Raw genomic sequence first — 17,548 nt, 5'->3', positions numbered from 1 at the left:
GCAAGGAAGGTAGTGGTGGATCAGTTGAGTCTCAAAACCTCAAAAGTAGGAAAGCCGATAGTGTAGTCTTCAGTCTGGGCCAAAGGCCCGAGAGCCCCTGGCAAACCACTGGTGTGAAGTCTAAGAGTCCAAAAGCTTAAGAACTTGTAGTCTGATGTTCGAGGGCAGGAGGCAGCCAGCAAAGGAGAAAGATGAAGTCCAGAAGACTCAGCAAGTCTGCTCTTCCATCTTCTCCTGCCTGCTTTATTCAGCTGCCAGCTGATTAGATGGTGCTTACCCAGAGTGGGGGTGAGTCTGCCTTTCCCAATCCATTGACTCAAATGTTCATCTCCTTTGGCAACACCCTCACAGACACACCAACGAACAATACTTTGCATCCTTCAATCCAATCAAGTTGACACTCAATATTAACCATCACAAGCCTTGTCCTGTGTACTTGTGCTCATAGAGTAAGGGCTAAGGTTGAGTCAAGGTCAAGGTCCAGTCAAGGCTTTCCTCTTGATGTGGTTTGACTGTGTCCCCCCCCAGTCTCATCTTGAATTGTAGCTCCCATAATTCCTACATGTCAAGGGAGGGACCCAGTGGGAGGTAACTGAATCATGGGGTGGGTCTTTCCCATGCTGTTCTCCTGATAGTAAATAAGTCTCATGAGATGTGACGGTTTTATAAAGAGGAGTTCCCCTGCACATGCTCTCTTGCCTGCCACCATGTAAGACATCTCTCGCTCTTCCACCAAGATTATGAGGCCCCCCCAGCATGCAGAACTGTGAGTCAATTAAACCTCTTTCCTTTATAAATTGCCCAGTCTCAGGTACGTCTTTACCAGTGGGATGAAAACAGACTAACACACCTTTCCTGTGAAACTTCCCTCTGTTTCTCAAAGTGAGTATCCTCTTCAGGTTCCCTGGGCATTCCTCCATACTGAATTGGAATTAACTGTTTAGCTGGGCTCCCTCTCTAGACTGTAGGTACTCTGAAGACAGGAACTGTGTTATTCTCCTCTGAACCCCATAACAGTTTGTTGAATAAATACATGAATAAAAAAGAGCAGAGGCTCTCCTGAGAGAGAGCATAGAAGAGGTTATTGAAAACATGGAAGAAGTTGGGATGAGAATAAAAAGGATCTCACAAATTTAGGGAAAGACTGATTGTTCTGTAGCCATGGTAACAAACAGCCACCAGAACCAATTTTAAATCTGTTCAAATAATTCGTGACAACTAGCCTCAGTGAACATGCTTTTGTGAACCAACCAATCAATGTCAGCCTTTGCTTATGAAAATCAGCTAATAAGAAAGGATTTGGGGCAGGTGTGGTGGCTCACACCTGTAATCCCAGCACTTTGGGAGGTGGGTGGGTAGATCACTTGAGGCCGGGACTTTGAGACTAGCTTGGGCAGCATGGTGAAACCCCATCTCTAACCTGTAATCTCAGCTACTCAGGAGGCTGCGGCAGGGGAATTGCTTGAACCTGGGAGACAGAGGTTGTAGTGAGCTGAGATCACACCACTGCACTCCGGCCTGGATGACAGAACGAGACTCCATCTCAAAAAAGAAAAAAAAAAATTAGCTGTGCATGATGGACACGGTGGCGGGCACCTGTAATCTCAGCTACTCGGGAGGCTGAGGCATGAGAATCACTTAAGCCAAAGAGGCAGAGGTTGCAGTGAGCCAAGACCACTCCACTCTAGCCTGGGCAACAGAGCGAGACTCTGTCTCAAAAAAAAAAAAATGGATTTGCTTCATTAGAAATACCTCCAAGTGACAACAAATCAATGTTATGTCTCACTTATGTGACCACACTTCTTCAGATGATGTCAACCTATGTATATCTGTGAACTTCTCAAAAACCCTAAATGAGATCAGGTCAGCAGTCTGGTCTGCTCCTGGAGACCACGCCTGACCCGGTAGTAATATAGTTCTGCTTCATTAAAGAAGCAATAAATTCAGTTTTGCTCTTTTATTTCAGGTATTGAGTGCTAGTTTCATCATTCTTTAACAACTCTGATATGGAAATTTTTTTTAAGGTAAAATTCACATAACAAATGTCTTAGTCCATCCAGGTTGCTATAAGAAAATACTTTAAGTGAGATAGCTTAGAAACAACAGAAATTTAATTCTTACAGCTCTAGAGGCCGGTAAGTCCAAGATCGAGGTACCAGCAGATTCAGTGTCTGGTGAGGGATCCTTCCTTGTAGAAGGTGACTTCTGTGTGTCCTCACATGGCAGCAGAGGCTTGCAGGCTCCCTCAAGCCTCTTTGTGAGGGCACTAATCCCATTCATGGAGGTGGAGCCCTCATGGCCTAATCACTTCCCAAAGACCCTACCTCTTAACATTGTTGCATTGGAGATTAAGTTTTAGCATATGATTTCCAGGGAAACACAGGTTTTGACAATAGCAACAAAATTCACCATTTTAAACATTTTACAGCATACAATTTAGTGATATTTTAGTATATTTACAATATTGTGCAACCATTACCCTTATCTAATTTCAGAATATTCTCTTCACCCCCAAGGGGAAGCCTTGTACCTTCTGGTTTCCTTTTCTGTTCATTCCCTGTCAATGACTAATCTTTCTGTCTTTATAGATTTGTTTATTTTGAATAGTTCATACAAATGGAATCGTACTGTATGAGGCCTTTTGGGTCTGCCTTCCTTCACTTAGCATGTTTTCAAGGTTCATTTATGTTGTAGCAAGCATCAGTACTTTGCTCGTTTTTATGGCCAAATTATAGTCTACTGCATGAACACAGTACATATTTATTTATTTAGTTAGTTTTTTGAGACAGGGTCCCACTCTGTCACCCAGATTGGAGTGCAGTGACAACATCTTGGCTCACTGAAACCTCCACCTCCTGGGTGCAGGTGATTCTCCTGCCTCAGCCTCTGGAGTAGCTGGGATTACAGGTGTGCTCCACCAAACCCAACTAATTTTTGTATTTTAGTAGAGTCAGGGTTTCACTATGTTGGCCAGGCTGGTCTCAAGCTCCTGACCTCAGGTGACCTGCCTGTCTGGGCCTCCCAAAGTGCTGGGATTACAGGCATGAGCCACCATGCTGGGCCTATACTACGTATTTTTAATCCATTCATCTGTTAATGGACACTAGGCTATTTTCTACCTGCAGCTGTTGTACATAATGCTTCCATAAATGTTGGGGTACACATATTTGGGTTCCTGTTTTCAATTTTTTTTGGGGTATTTTACTTATAAGTAAAATTGCTGGGTCAACTGGAATATGTATGTTTAATTTTAGAGGAACTGTCAAACTGTATTTCACAGTGGCTGTACCATGTTTCTTCCCACCAGTAATGAGCAAGAGATCCAATTTTTCCACAACCTTGCCTGCAGGTTATTTTTCATTGTTTTGAATACAAACATCTTAGTGGGTGTGAAATGGTATCCTGTGGATTTGATTTGCATTTCCCTAATGTCTAATGATGTTGAGAATTCTCTGGTTATTTGTATATCATCTTTGTAGAAATATTTATTCAAGTTCTTTGCCCACTTTAAAACTGGGTTGTGTGCTCTTTTGTTGTTGAATTGTAGAGTTTCTGTATATAATCTGAATGTTGTGCCCTTATCAGACATGATTTGCAAATATTTTCCCGTTTTGTGCATTGTCTTTTCACTCTCTTGATACTTTGATACAGAAAAGTTTTTAATTTTGTTGTTGCCTATGCTTTAGCATCATATCTGTAAGTCTTATATGCTTTTTGTTCTTTCATCACTTCCTTTTTAAATTTAGTTGATTTTGTTTGTGTGTGCTATGATTTTAATTACCTTTTTCTTTCCATATATATAAAAGTTATTTTCTAACTGGTTACCTTGGGCACTACAATGAACAACTTAAACTTAGAACAACCTTCAGTAATTAACACTAACTAGTGTTAATAAACACCAGTTTGAATAGTATACAAAAACTGTGCTCCTATACATCTGTATCCCTTTCCCTTATATTGTTGTTATCACAGATTACATCTTTATACATCATGGGCCCATTACTATAGATTCATAATTATTGTTTTATATATTTGCCTTTTAAACCATATAGGGAAAAAAGAGGAGTTACTAAACAAAACACAGTAATACTGGATTTTGTATTTACCTATGTAGTTACCTTTACTAGTGTTATTTATTTCTTCTATGGCTTTGAGTTACTGACTAGTATTCTTTCATTTCAGCCAGAAAGATTCTCGTTAGCATTTCTTGTAGGGCAGATCTAAAAAAAAATGTGGAAATATCTTAATTTATTCTTTATTCTTGAAGAATAGTTTGCTGGGTTAGAATTCTTGGTTGACAGGTCTTTTATTGTTTTTGTTTTTATTTTCTCAAGACTTTAGATGTGTTATCCTACTGCCTTCTGGTCTCTGTGGTTTCTGATGAGCAATCAGTTGTTAATCTTGCTGAGGATCCATTGTATATAATGAATTGCATCTCTCTTGCTGCTTTTGGCATTCCATATTTGTCTTTGGGTTTTGACAATTTGCCTATAATGTATCTTGGTGTGGATCTCTTTAAGTTTATCCTGCTTGAGTTTCTTGGATGTGTTTATTCATGTCTCTCCTCAAATTTAAGAAGCTATTATTTCCTAAAATATTTCCTTCAAATATTTTTCTTCCTTTATTAAATCTCTCTTTGGCACTCCTATGATGTGTATATATGTTGACATGCTTGATGGTGTCCCAGAAGTTCCTTGGGCTCTGTTCATTTTTCTTTCTTCTGTATTTTCTGGTCCTTAGACTGGTTAACTTCAATTGCTTTATCTTTCAGTTTGCAGATTCTTTCTTCCATCTGCTCAAATCTGCCATTGCATTCCTCTAATGAATTTTTCATTTCAGCTATTGTAATTTTCAGCTCCAGAATTTCTATTTGATTCTTTTTTACTATTTCCTTATTGATGTTCCCTATTCATTCATACATTATTCTCCTGCTTTCCATCAAACATTTATTGGTTTCCTTTAACCTACTGACTATATTTAGGAGAGTTAATTTGACATCTTTGGCTAGTAATTCCAGTGTCTGGGCTTCCTCAGGAATGGTTTCTGTCAAACTCTTTTTATCTTATGAATGAGCCATACTTTTATGTTTCCTTGTATGCTGTGTAATTTTTTGTTAAGAACTGGGTATTTTGAGTATTGTAATGTGGTAGCATTGGAAATCAGTTTCTCCTCCTCCTCAGCAATTGCTGATTTTTGCTTTTTGAAGGCTGCTGCTGTCCACTTGCTAACTGATTTTTCCAAACTTTTTTTTTTTTTTTTTGCAAAGTGTGTATTCACAGTTGTGTTCGGTCACTGAAGTTTCTGTTCCATTATCTATCTAGTCATCCAGTGACCTGACAAAGATTTCTTGAAGTGGTTAGTTCCCAGAATGGAAAAAAAAATTTGTCACCTTAAATATTCTAATGGATGCCACCAGGTAAAGCCATTACAGCTCATGAAGGCTGAATACAAGGCGAGTATTAGAGAGAGAAAAGCAGTTTAGTGGTTGCCAGGGGTTAGGAGGAAGGGAGAATAGGAAATTACTGCTAAAGGATATGAAATTTTCTTTTTGGAGTGATGAAAATATTAAAAAAAATTTAGATAGAAATGATAGTTGCATAACCATCATTATTAAAAACCAGATAATTTTTTAAAAGGTAAATTATATACCAATAAAGCTGTTACAGAAAAATCTAAACTGGATATTTCAAAGGCATCTCAAACTCAGTGTGTCAAACATTAATTTTTTTTATTCGTTTGTTTGAGACAGTCCCGCTCTGTTGCCCAGGCTGGAGTGCAGTGGTGCAATCTTGGCTCACTGCAACCTCTGCCTCCCAGGTTCAAGCGATTCTCCTGCTTCAGCCTCCTGAGTAGCTGGGATTACAGGCGCATGCCACCACACCCGGCTAATTTTTGTATTTTTAGTAGAGACGGTGTTTCACCATGTTGGTCAGGCTAGTCTCAAACTCCTGATATTGTGATCCGCCCGCCTCAGCCTTCCAAAGTACTGGGATTACAGAAGTAAGCCACTGTGCCTGGCAAACATCAAATTCTTATTCTTCAATATCAAACCTCATTCTCTTCTGGTGATCTCCAATGCTTAGTGAGTGTATCACTATCCATCTACGTATGCAAAACAGAAACTCCTAGGGTCGTGCTTGCCACCTGTCTCTCCCTTCCCTTAATATTTAGTTCATCCCTGAATCTTACCAGTTTCATCTCTTAGTTATATCTTTAATTTTTCCACTTGTCCATATCTTTATTGCCACATCCCAAAGCTGCCATTATCTCTTGTTAAACAAAGCTTTTTCTCTGGCCTCATATCTACGATCATGTGTCACTTAACAATGGGGATGAGTTCTGATAAATGTATCATTAGGCAATTTCGTCATTGTGTGAGTATCACAGAGTGTACTTACACAAACTAGATGATCTATCCTACTATATGTCTAAGCTATAGCCTATTGCTCCTAGGATACAAACCTGTACTGCACGTTACTGCTCTGAATACCACAGGTGAGTGTAACACAATGGTAAGTACTATACTTTTATACAACTAGCAGCCCAGTAGGTTTGTTTACACCAGCCTTGCCACAACACATGAGTAATGTATTGCACTATGATGTTCCAATGGCTATGACATCACTTGGAGATAAGCATTTTTCAGCTCCATTATAATCTTATGAGACCACTGTCATGTATGTAGTCTGTCACTGACTGAAACATTGTTATGCAGTGCGTGACTGTACACGTATAATATGCTCTTGCCTCTTTTCAGTTAACCATCCCTACAGCAGCCAGCAATGTGGGGACCAGGCAGATGCTTACTGCATCAGCAGAGCAGGACACTAGAAAATTGAGGCAAATTTTTGATATTTTGTAATAGGACACAAAATTTCTGCAAGTCACAGACAACTCAGTTCACTCTTGCTTAAATAGGGAGAAAATGTATTATCTATAAGAACTAGGCTCTATGTTTGGGCTCAGCCAAGTCTTGAAGCATCTAGATTTTTCATATCTTTGCATTCTGTTGCTTCCCCTCATGGTGGTAAGGTGGCTGCCAGTTGCAAATAGGCAACATGTTCCCCTATTCACATCCAGTGGAAGAAGGAAAACCTCCCCCAACTATGAAATGTAAGTTCTTCCCTTAGCTTGTATTAGGCAAATTATATATGCGCCTGTGGATCAGGGAAAGGCCAAATATTCATTGGAATGGACTGATTAAAGTCAATCCATGGATGGGTGGATAGCTGAACAAAACTGAAGATCTGTTAGGAAGAACAAAGTGAGGTGCTATGGTCTGAATCTGTGTCCCATCCCCCAAATTTATGTTTGAAATTCCATCCCCACGATGGTGGCATTAGAAGGTGGGGCCTAGGCCAGGCACGGTGGCTCACATCTGTAATCTCAGCACTTCAGGAGGCCGAGGTGGGTGGATCACCTGAGGTCAGGAGTTTGAGACCAGCCTAGTCAACATGGTAAAACCCTGTCTCTACTAAAAATACAAAAAATTAGCCAGGTGTGGTGGCACATGCCTGTAATCCCAGCTACTTGGGAGGCTGAGGCAGGAGAATCACTTAAACCTGGGAGGTGGAGGTTGCAGTGAGCTGAGATTGCACCATTGCACTCCAGCCTGGGGGACAAGAGTGAAACTTGGTCTAAAAAAAAAAAAAAAAAAAAAAAGAAGGTAGGGCCTTTTGGAGATGATCAGGTCATGAGGATAAAGCCCTCATGAATGGGATTAGCATCCTTATAAAAGACACCCAAGGAAGATTGTTTGCCCTTTTGCCATGTGAGGGCACAGTAAAAAGATGGCCTTCACCAGATATCAAAACTACCAGTGCCTTGATCTGGGGCTTCCCAGCCTCCAGAACTGTGAGAAATAAATTTCTGTTGTTGAAGCCCCTCAGTCTATGGCATTTTCTTATAGCAGCTTAAATGGACCAAGACATGGAAGACAGATACTTGTCTTTGATCTCATATGATTCTTCTTTGGTGCAGAGCTTTAAAAATACAGAAGGGGCCACGTATCTTGCAAAAAGAGGAAGGCAGCCTTAGCAAAATATCATTTACAACATGAGAGATTTCACCCTTAATTTTCAACATTCAAAACTGAAAATGCACTTGATTTTATGTGGGACAAACAAAATTTAATAATTGTAACTTAGTAAAGAGTTTAATTTTTCTAATTGCATTATGATAAAGTTAGAATGTAAAGAATGCCCTCAGGGCAGGGTGTTGTGGCTCACACCTGTAATCCCAGCACTTTGGGAGGCCAATGAAGGAGTATAGCTTGAGCCTAGGAGTTAGAGACCAGTCTAGGCAACATAGGGAGATCTCGTCTCTACAAAAAGAATTTAAAAATGAGCTGGACATGGTTGTGCGTGCCTATAGTCCCAGCTAATTGGGAGGCTGAGGTGGGAGGATCATGTGAACCTGGGAGGTCAAGGCTGCAGTGGGCCATGATAGTGACACTGTATTTCAGCCTGAGTGAGAGACCTTTTCTTAAAAAAAAAAAAAGCCATCTGGGATTCAATATGGTCATTTTTTTTTTTTCTGATTACAAAGTCTACTGAACATAGGGGCAAAAGTTCACTGGTTACAGCAACCAAAAGTAGAAGTCTCCCCTTTCGTGCTAAGCATTTAAGCAAGATATATTACACACCCACAGCAGTGCCAGGTAGCCTTAAGTAAAAAGGGAACATATTTTAGGCACAGTTGCAGGGTAAGTTGAAAGACTTGAAATTGTTCTTTGAACTAACAGGCGTAGATAGTGACATCATTTGGCTGTGTCTCCACCTAAATCTCATCTTGAATTCACACATGTTGTGGGAGAAACCTGGTGGAAGGTGATTGAATCATGGGGGCGGCTCTTTCCTGTTCTGTTCTTGTGACAGTGAGTTGGTCTCGGTCTCAGTCTCATGAGATCTGATGGTTTTAAAACACAAGCCCTCTTTTCTTGTCTGCCGCCATGTGAGATGTGCCTTTCACCTTCTGCCATGATTGTAAGGCCTTCCAGCCATGTGGAACTGTAAGTCCAATAAACCTCTTTCTTTTGTAAATTGCCCATTCTCAGGTATGTCTTCATCAGCAGTGTGAAAACAGACCAATACAGATACATTAATGATGATTAAGTCCTAAAAATCTATTCTATTACAATCAAGCACAGTTAGCCAAAGATAAGGGATGCCAAAGTATAATCCTCATAAAAATGAGGTTATTCATTTGAAAGTATACATGTGTCACTGACACTGAGGATGTGTTGAGGCCCAGGCAATTCATTTCCTTATACCACTGTTTGGCAGCTCCTGGAAATGTACTGTAGAAATTGATTCTTCTTCTTCTTCTTTTTTTTTTTTTTTAAATAGAGATGAGGTCTGGCTGGTCTCAAACTCCTGGGCTGAAGCAATCCACCCACCTCAGCCTCCCAAAGTGCTGGGATTATAGGCATGAGCTACTGCACCCAGCCATCCTGACTACACAGTCAGAATCTGTAGTTGGTTGGTTAAAGAAAAAAGTCAGCTATATGGGGCTTCATAAAATTATAATATATATATCTTCAAAATTTTATTTTTAACTTAAAACATAAACAGGTTTATCTACCCATCATTCCTTTGATGTCAGGCTAAAACCTCTGCATGTGGGCCTGCTGACAGAGGGCTGCACAGAGGACACTGATTAGCACAGCAAGAAGCATTATCAATTTCAGCTTCAGTAGAATGAGGACTCAAGACACTTGTGAAGCAAAATGAGGGCAAAGTCCTATATTTTAACATTTCTCTCTCCCTCCCAAACATTCATGGCTGTTTTGCCCACACCTAATTCCACAGCATTTTTTTCTTTAACAACATGTCTTTATCAGGCCTTTCCCAAGTTTTCAATTTATTTTCATAGAGATTATTCTCTTCACACTCATAATTGTTTGATTTTGGTAATACTGAATTAAATTACATCGTTAGTGAGTACAACTTGCATAAACAAGTTTTGGAACAAATACAACTGACTTTTTTTTTTCTTTTTTTTTTGAGACTGATTCCTGCTCTGTTGCCCAGGCAGGAGTACAGCGGCGCAATCTTGGCTTACTGCAGCCTCTGCCTCCTAGGCTCAGCCAATCCTCCTGCCTTGGCCTCCTGAGTAGCTGGGATTACAGGGACCCACTACCATGCCCAGCTAACTTTTGTATTTTTAGTAGAGATGAGGTTTCATCATGTTGGCCAGGTTGGTCTTGGACTGACCTCGAGTGATCCGTCCACCTCGGCCTCCCAAAGTGCTGGGATTACAGGCGTGAGCCACCATGCCTGGCCAAATACAACTGATTTTTGGAAAGCATACAACTCAGGGAGAGCGGTGATTAGCCTACCAAGGAACAGATGACTTCCTAGTAGGGGAAATTTGGGTTCTGAGCATTAGGCATTATTTTTCACAGAGAGCAGAGACTGGCTCAAAAGTCTGAACCATACAGGTAGCTAACGAAAGCTGAGTTAGTTTAAGAAATGGAAAATCTAGGCCAGGCATGGTGGCTCACGCCTGTAATCCCAGCACGTTGGGAGGCCCAGGCAGGTGGACAACTTGAGCCCAGGAGTTCGAGACCATCCTGGGAAACATAGGGAGACTCTATCTCCACAAAAAAAAAAAAATTAAAAAATTAGCTGGGCCTGGTAGCACAAGTCTGTGGTTCCAGCTTCTCAGGAGGCTGAGGCAGGAGGATCACTTGAGCCCAAGAGGTTGAGGCTGCAGTGAATCGTGTTTATACGCCTGCACTCCAGGCTGGGTAACAGAGCCAGCCTCTGTCTTCAAACAAAAATAAATAAAACTCTCCAAGAGCACCCATTTGCTGGACACTGTGGTGGTGGGAGGGGGGATTATACTGTCTACTGGTGCCCTCTTGTGTTAAAATAGCGGGTCTACATGGGGATTATGAAGCTTTAAGAATGCATCTATCTGACAGATCTTCTTTCACCTTGGATTGCACATTAAAAATTAGCCCCAAAACAATTAAAGTGGTGGTGCTCGAGGTGGGGCCATGGAATCAGAAGTGTTTTCTCCCCACCTCCTAAACTGTGTAAAATGAAATTATTAATGTATTACTTTTACCAGCAAAACACACACACACAAAACAGAACAAAACACCACCACAAATTACCACTACAGTTAATTAGTTATAACAAGCAGACCCAGACTGGGCACAATGGCTCACACCTGTAATCCCAGCACTTTGGGAGGCTGAGGCAGGAGGATTGCTTGAGGCCAGAAGTTCAAGACCAGCCTGGGCCATATAGCAAGACCCTCTCCTCTATAAAAATATAAAAGATTGAGCTGGGCATGGTGGCACAGTCCTGTAGTCCTAGTTTCTTAGGAGGCTGAGGCAGGAGGATTGTGTGAGTCCAGGAGTTTGAGATTGCAGTGGGCTATGATTGTGCCACTTGCACTCCAGCCTGGGCAACAGCAAGACCCTGTCCCTTAAAAAACAAAACAAAACCCCAAGCAGACCCAATTTAAATTTTTGTATGGAATGACCTGGAGCCCTAGCATTGGGTACCCCTTTGGGTAATTCTTATTGAATTCAATGGGAAGATCAAACAACTCTTTTAAAATGTCCCTATTGTTGCCGGGCGCGGTGGCTCAAGCCTGTAATCCCAGCACTTTGGGAGGCTGAGACGGGCGGATCACAAGGTCAGGAGATCGAGACTATCCTGGCTAACATGGTGAAACCCCGTCTCTACTAACAAATACAAAAAACTAGCCGGGCGAGGTGGCGGGCGCCTGTGGTCCCAGCTACTCCGGAGGCTGAGGCAGGAGAATGGCGTAAACCCGGGAGGCGGAGCTTGCAGTGAGCTGAGATCCGGCCACTGTACTCCAGCCTGGGCGACAGAGCCAGACTCAGTCTCAAAAAAAAAATAAAATAAAAAATAAAAAAATAAAATGTCCCTATTGTTTTGCCAGGTAGGAGTGAAGAGTACTTTCCTTCAGCGCTCCTGAAGTTTCAGTTAATCCAAGTCTATGAAATGAACTGACAAGAGACTGATTAAGAGAAAAGGGACACACATTTAGTACATGTGTTACTGGAAAGGGATCCCCTTCCAGACCGCAGGAGAGGCTTCTCGGATCTCGCACAACAAAGAATGCAGGGTGAGTCCATAGAGTAAAGTGAAAGCAGGTTTATTAAGAAAGTAAAGGAATAAAGAATGGCTACTCCATAGGCAGAGCAGTGGCATGGGCTGCTTGAGGATGCTTATAGTTATTTCTTGATTATATGCTAAATGAGGGGTGGATTATTCATGAGTTTTCTGGGAAAGGGGTGGATAATTCCTAGAACTGAAGGGTCCTCCCCTTTTTAAACCATATAGGATAATTTTCTGATGTTGCTATGGCATCTATAAACTGTCATGGCACTGCTGGGAGTGTCTTTTATCATGCTAATGCATTATAATGAGCAGTGAGCACGACCAGAGGTCACTTTGGCCGCCATCTTGGTTTTGGCAGATTTTGGTCGGCTTCTTTACCACATGCTGTTTTATTAGCAAGGTCTTTGTGACCTGTATCTTGTGCTGACTTCCTATGTCACCCTATGACTTAGAATACCTTAACCCCCTGGGAATGCAGCCCAGTAAGTCTCAGCCTCATTTTATCCAGTCCCTACTCAAGATGGAGTCCCTCTGGTTCAAACACCTCTGACATGCATGGAAGCATCACAGGAAAGTGAGTCCTCAATACCCAGTGAGATTTAGAAGCTATATCCCCTTCTCTATAGGGGAGAGGGAAGTGGGGGATGTAGGCAACTTTTAGAGGAAAAGTAGATAGTTTTTAGGGAAGGTGAATGGAGACAAAGAACAGATAATGGTGTGGGATGAAGTTCATCTGGACTCTGGATGTGGTGTTTGACTTTCAGTCTCTTCCGTGACAAGTTTACTCTTCCTTGGTTCATGAAAAAACAAGGGAGGGGATAGAAGGCCGGGCGCGGTGGCTCAAGCCTGTAATCCCAGCACTTTGGGAGGCCGAGACGGGCGGATCACGAGGTCAGGAGATCGAGACCATCCTGGCTAACACGGTGAAACCCCGTCTCTACTAAAAATACAAAAAAACTTAGCCGGGCGTGGCGGCAGGCGCCTGTAGTCCCAGCTACTCGGGAGGCTGAGGCAGGAGAATGGCGTGAACCCGGGAGGCGGAGCTTGCAGTGAGCTGAGATCCGGCCACTGCACTCCAGCCTGGGTGACAGAGCGAGACTCCGTCTCAAAAAAAAAAAAAAAAAAAAAAAAAAAGAATACAATTGTGTTCTCTTCTGGCAGATCTTTAGGTAGATAAGGAAACCTCAAAGAAAAAACTCTTCTGGCCTCTGCTGATTCCCAAGTACCTTCAATATAAAATAATCAGCGTACCAAGGTGCCATATTTGGGGGTGATATCCCCTGGACTCTTTCAGTCTCATGTAGTTGAAGAACTTAAAGACAGGCAAAGCCTTTAGGAAAGGTGAATCCACATCTGTTTTCCCTATTTGCATTTAGAAAGCCCACTGAATTATAGAGTATCTACCTTAAAAGGTTTAGTCTTCCAATAAAGCAATGGAGAATGTGCTTAAGATCATGAACTCTGGAGCCAGAATGCCACTTACTAGCTGACTGGACTTTTGGCAGTTACTTAACCTCTTTGTGCCTCAATTTCCAGTTCTGCAAAATAAGGATAGTAATATCACCTACCTCATTAATACTGTTAAAGGAAATAATGTGCAATTAATGAGTTACATGTAAACTGCTTTTAACAGTGCTTGGTATGTAGTCAGCTCTATGCAAGCTTAATGCGATTTTTTAAAAAGTCAGACTTGACAAAGTATATTAGGGTTAAGGATAGTTCTTGTATTATTTCTCCCGCTCAGTATTCTTCTCTCTCAAGGTTTTTGTTAATAATAGTTTCTGTTAAGCCTCAACAAGTTAAACTGATGCTTAATGAAATTTATGTTATATTTAAGGGAAAGTAATCTAAATTTCTAAGAAGATAGGTGTGGCAAAATAAAAAATATTTGGTCTTTGTCCCTGGTCCCTGGCACAGAGTTTCTCAAGCCCTTGGAAATTACTGGGTTGGTTGTTTGTTTTGAGATGGAGTCTTGCTCTCAGGCGGAGTACAGTGGTGCCATCTTGGGTCACTGCAACCTCTGCCTCCCGAGTTCAAGCAATTCTGCCTCAGCCTCCCAAGTAGTTGGGATTACAGATGCCCACCACCATGCCTGGCTAATTTTTGTATTTTTAGTAGAGATGGGGTTTCACCATGTTGGCCAGGCTGGTCTTGAACTCCTAACCTCAAGTTATCTGCTTGCCTCAATCTCCCAAAGTGCTGGGATTGCAGGCATGAGCCACCATGCCTGACCAGAATGTACTGTCTTTTGTATGCTAATGAGAACATATGACTAGAGGATCAGAACTCTCAGCCCTGACCCACAAACTCCAGGGAGGTTACAGGGACTACAGACTGGATCATAAAAACTCCTGAATGATTAGATTTGGAAAGCTTCCAGGCTGGTGCTGTGCTGGGAGGCTGACGTGCTCAAAGAAGGAATGGAAACCCTGTGCCATCCCATCCCATCTCATGGCCTTGGCATTTCTTCCTTTCAGCTGTTCCTGAGTTGTATCCTTGTAATACATCTGCAGTAGTAAATACACACTTTCCTGAGTTCTCTGAGTCATTCTAGAGAATTACTGAGCCTGAAGTATCATGGGAATACCCCAATTTGGAGTTGGCTGGACAGAAGTATGGGTAGTTTGGGCACCCTATTTGGTGCTGACAAATGAAGTGGGGGTAGTTCTATGGGAGTGTGGGGTCTGGGCTAACTCCAGATAGCATCAGAACTGTACTGAATTGCTGGACATTCAGTTGGTGTTGGAGAATCGGTTGCTGGTGTTTGAAAAACCACACATTTGGTGTCAGAAAACACTACACAATGGGGTTTCAAGTGGATAAGATGACCTCTGATGACGTCATGTGCCATGGAAATTAATATACAGCAGTCCTTCCCAAAGTCATCTTCCTCCCAGTGTGGAGACTCTCTAAAGAGATGCCGACAGTGCACTGGGAGAAACCCAGATGTAAATGGATGTGTGCGTATATGCTGGGGTTTAAAAATATGAGCATGGGCTGGGCATGGTGGCTCAAGCCTGTAATCCCAGCACTTTGGGAGGCGGAGGCGGGTGGATCACCTAAGGTCAGGAGTTCGAAACCAGCCTGGCCATAACATGGCGAAACCCTGTCTCTACTAAAAATACGAAAATTAGCTGGGCATGGTGGCATACGCCTGTAGTCCCAGCTGCTTGGGAGGCTGAGGCAGGAGAATCACTTGAACCCGGGAGGCAGAGGTTGCAGTGAGCCGAGATCATGCCACTGCACTGCAGCCCAGGTGACAGAGCAAGACTGTCTCAAAATAAAAAAAAATAAAAAAATAAAAAAAAAATATGAGCATGAACTCTTTGATGCCATTCCCTTCAAAAGGTAGAGCCTAATTCCCCATCCCTTCAGTGTAGAATGGACTTAGTGACTCACTTCTAACAAATCAAATTCAGCGGAAATGATCGTGTACAACTTCAGAGACTAGGTCATGAAAGGCCCTGTGGCTTCTGTCCTCTCTGGGATCACTCATTCTGGAGAAAGCCAGCTGCCATGTCAAGAGAACACCCAGGTAGCCTTGTAGAGAGGCTCATGTGATGACAAACTAAGGCCTTCTGGCAACAACCATGTTAGTGCGCCATCTTGGAAATGGATACTGCAGCCCCAGCATCAGCTAAGACACACACAGATTCTTGATTCTCAGAAACTGAGTGAGCTAATAAGATGTGTGTTGTTTTAGTTTTGGGGGTAATTTGTTACACAGCATACATAACTACTACAGTGTGTCCTTATGGATGAAGTGAAGTTTCATCACTGTTTCCAGACCTTACACTATTCAGTTGGCGAAGATCCATCATCTTGACCAAACAGCTAGTGCCAGATTGCAATAAGATGATTTGATAAAATGGTTTCTCTCTTTTCCCTGTCCAGTTGCTACCTCATGTCACACGGATGTCTGGGTTCTCCTAATCACTTAGCTTATTTGTCTAGAATATTTGGGATGTAGTTTCAGTATAGTCTCAAGTGAGACAGAGTGCCACTAGGAGAAGGCTGACAGCCTGGCTATGCAGAAGCCCCAAAGAGTGAAGTCTGCAGTCATCTGTCTGAGCTTTGGTTCTCTATCTTGAAGAATCAGAAACTATGTTTCATTAGAATATTCAGAAATTCATAGACTAAACTGACAAACTTGGGGGCAGAACCACACAAAACAAAATTCACGAGACTGATGTATAAACCAGAGAATTTCTCTAAATTTACTATGTGCAGAATGAAATTTTGGTGCCCTTATGCAGAATTCTCCCTCTTCCTGAACAATAATAGCTTAAAGGCCATATTAACAATCAGAAGATGGTTCAGTTAGACTTGTAATTAGTGCCAAAAGAAGTGGCAAGTCTCAAGGTATGTTCTCCCTAAGCCACATACCTTGGGTCTTGATAAACTAGTCCTAACTGAAGTAGAGAACACTTTGGGTCACTGAATTACTCACATCTCTTGGATGCAGGACTTCCTTCTCATGGATAACACTGTATACACACTGTCATATTTTGTTTCTTCAAATCCCATTTTGGTGAGTTGATAATTTTGGTTATTTTCTTTCTCAAATGAGTTAATATCATGTAACAACCTACAGTGTACCTGGGAAGCATTGAGACTCTCCTCACTATGTGTTGATTCTCTGGTGGTTTCTTCTTATCAAGTCCTTAGAAGGTATCTCACTGTTGCCCCACATAGTACCTGTGTAGTTTGGAAAGGCCATTTACTTAGCATATCAGAGCCTGTCCAGAGAGAATACATTAGAACCAGTATAGAATTTCAAAGACTGTCTTGTAATTTCTGATTTCTTTTATCTAGAAAATTTCCATGATCAACAACATTCTGAACTGATCATCAGGGGGTTGAAAAATGAATAAATAGCAGTTAACAGAAATAGGGCATTTATGTTCTCCTTTTCAAAAGCTCAATGTTTCATCCACTACAGTATAGTTTTCCAAGTTTAGTCGTGAGTATTCTTACCAAAATCATTCCAATTTCGAACAATTGGAATGATTTGTGCTGTCAGATTCAGAAATTCAAAAATATATTTTTCTCTATTCACAATTAAAAATTAAATTTTGAGTCAGGAGTTTGAGACCAGCCTGGGCAACACAGCAAGATCCTGTCTCCACAAAAAGTTAAAAACCATAAAAAAGCCAGGCATGGTGGCTTATGCCTGTAGTCCCAACTACTCAAGAGGCTGAGGCGGGAGGATCACTTCAGCTTGAGGAGGTCAAGTGATCCATGCGAGCAAAGATTGTGCCACTGCACTCCAGCCTAGGTAACAGAGTGAGATCCTTGTCTCTAAAATAAATAAATAAAAATTAAATTTTGAGAAAATATCTTAGTATTTTAGTATCTTAGTATTAGTCAATACCTACTAATTCAAAAGTTGAGAAGTATGTTCCAGTAAATGTATACTTGAATTACTTTGAAAATTTGGAATT

Source organism: Theropithecus gelada, chromosome 8, assembly GCF_003255815.1.
Source record: "Theropithecus gelada isolate Dixy chromosome 8, Tgel_1.0, whole genome shotgun sequence".
Lineage (NCBI taxonomy): Eukaryota > Metazoa > Chordata > Mammalia > Primates > Cercopithecidae > Theropithecus > Theropithecus gelada.
The sequence above is the reverse complement of the archived record's forward strand: the minus strand, read 5'-3'. Positions refer to the sequence as shown.